We start from the raw sequence: 3083 nt of genomic DNA on the forward strand, positions 1-3083 counted from the left end.
AGTCACGAACGCTATTGGTGTAGCTGGGTTCCCACGGCGGAGGGCAACAGGCAATGAAAAAAAAAAAAAAAAAAAAAGCCAGTGGCAGACTCGTATTCCCACCACCGTGTGGAAGAAACGCATACTCACTAGGCAATAAAAAAAAAAAGAAAAAAAAAAGCCAGTGGCAGACTCGTATTCCACCACCGTGTGGAAGAAACGCATACTCACAGCAATGAAAAAAAAAGAATACCTAGCCAGTGGCAGACTCGTATTCCCACCACCGTGTGGAAGAAACGCATACTCACTAGGCAATGGAAGACGATATAACAATGCGACCGTATTCCCACCCGGTGGAAGAACGCATACTCCACAATGGAAGCACCGAGTGGAAGACATATTAACAGGTGTGGCAGACTCGTATTCCCACCACCGTGTGGAAGAAACGCATACTCACTAGGCAATGGAAGGAAAGACATATACCCACCACCGAGTGGAAGACATATACCCATTAGCCAGTGGCAGACTCGTATTCCCACCACCGTGTGGAAGAAACGCATACTCACTAGGCAATGGAAGGTATAGGACCCCCACCGAGTGGAAGACATATACCCATTAGCCAGTGGCAGACTCGTATTCCCACCACTGTGTGGAAGAAACACATACTCATTGGGCAATGGAAGAAAAAAGAAAAAAAAAATTCTATTTACAGATTGGTCGAAACAAAAAAGCACAATTATACTTTCCCGAGACTTTGTATTCACAAAATCCCAAGAAAGTGGAGGACTGGATGATGGATAATACACTAGCCCTAGGCTACATGAACCGGCCCAAGAGAGCAAGTATACTTTCTAAAGACTTCGTATCCACAAAGTCTCAAGAAAGTGGGGGACTAGATGATGGATAATACACTAGGCTTGGACTACATGGACCGGTCCAAGAAAGCAATTGGATCAAGAAAGCCCAAGAAGGACCCTCAACACAAAGCTACAGAAGAGTTCGATAAGGATTAGACCAGTCATTATTGCATGGACCATGGTCCACATAGCTGTGTAGACCAAAAATAAAAAGTACATTATTTTTGTATTGAAGATATATTATTTTTGTACTGTAGGTACATTATTTTAGGGTACATTAGTTTTGTACTGAAGGTACATTATTTGATCTATACTATCAAATAATGTACCTACAATACAAAAATAATGTACTTTTAGTACAAAAATAATGTACTTTTTATTTTTGGTCCACACAGCTGTGTGGACCATGGTCCATGCAATAATTTGTCGGATTAGACTTAGCACTTGTAATATTAACAAGATTAGGGCTTATTAGTTATGATGTAACAGGGACTCCCAATATGGGGCGGTCCAGGATTCTTATTCCTTGTAGGGCTCTAGGCCCAAAATATGTATAAATAGACCCTCCACACACGGAGAAAGGGAAGCAATTCTGAGCAATACAATACATATATTCCCTCATTATATTTTTCTTATATATTTCCTATATTCTCGCTATTCTAACAGGTAGTGTTGGCCTGCCTTTGACTACCCAGAAGTCATAAAACCAACACCGTTGTATTTAACTTATAAACCTCTTTTGCTTACTTGACTTTTCTCTATAGAATTCCATTGACATGTAATAAGGTTAATATCCTTAATTAGTGTTTAAACTAAAGTTATTATTTTAGTATTAAGCATGACCCTAATGATGGCATTAATCAACTACATTGCTTGTAATAATAGTGTTCAAACCCTTTTAGGGAGTTTGAACCTACATTCAGTTTGGCAAACAATGGTGAGGACACATTCTCAATAGCTCATTGTATCACTCCCATATGTCATACAAACTCTTAGACTCTGATCTATATGAGCAAATGATCGGATTTTACTCCACAACTTTGTAGTCTTAGTTAGTGAGAAATATTTGGATATGAATGCTTAAACAATAATGAAAATAGCCTCAATTTTATTGCATCATCTAAGCTAAGGCTCATTCGTTTTAAATGTGTTATAGATTTCTACAGAATTTGTCAAAAGTGGACATTATGATACTTGCCTGGTAGGTAATCAAACTAAACATTTATTATACTATCTAGATGATGCTTAGCTTAGCTTGATCTCAAAAATTATTATCGTCGGTTACAATAAGGCGTATGAAAATTTTCAATTTATCTATATTTTACACCATAATTAAGCTCATTTTATATGCCAAGTGTTTTTATTTAATTTAATCCAATTTATATCTTATTTGCATTTAATCTATACATTTTTATGATCATTTCTTGAAGAATAAAAAGATCGATTAGAGGTTTTTTGGATCATTTTTGAACATGTTTAGATTTATTAGGAGCATTGAAGCACAAAATAAAGGACAAAGAATGAATTGAAACTTAATGGGGAGGAATGCCACATGAAACTCCTATACCTAGGAAGCGGTCCATAGTTGCCTAGAACAAGAAATAACCAAATCCCATTGAAACAAGTCGGGGAATAACCATTATTAGGTTGTTCCATATATTCCCAGATTCTAACTTCAAGCTTGAATGTTCATTCCAACTTTAGCAACAAATGGTCTAGCACAAAACGAGACCGAAATTAGCTATTCCTTAACTTGTTCTATCACATTTTGTATTGTGCAACTTGGGTGGAATGATCATAACCAGAGTTGTCAAAACATGCTGGCTAAACTCATTGGGCTGACATGTTCCGCCCTACAATAAAAGCGAGGCGAGCTTTGATCTTTGAGACTCGTCAAAATGATGGTTTTAAAGCCCGCCTATTTTTAATTTGATTATATATATATATATATATATATATATATATATATGGTGGGTTGAAATGAAAACAATCCCCTCTTGTAAAAAGTGAGGATTGATATCAGGCAACAACCGTCTATTAGGGCTCATCAATGGTTGAAAGTTTTAGTAAAAAAAACATGGAGTGAATTTTATAATTATTGTAAACTTTTAAGTTTGAAATATTTATCAAATTGACCCATCATTTTTCCTCAATGGGTATAGGTTATACCATTCATTTATGTCTGTATATTACGTTAAGTTTTTATACGTTATGTTATAAAAGTTGTACTTTAGAATGTTTCCTAAT

The sequence above is a fragment of the Ipomoea triloba genome, chromosome 13 (genome assembly GCF_003576645.1).
Source record: "Ipomoea triloba cultivar NCNSP0323 chromosome 13, ASM357664v1".
NCBI classification, from domain to species: domain Eukaryota; kingdom Viridiplantae; phylum Streptophyta; class Magnoliopsida; order Solanales; family Convolvulaceae; genus Ipomoea; species Ipomoea triloba.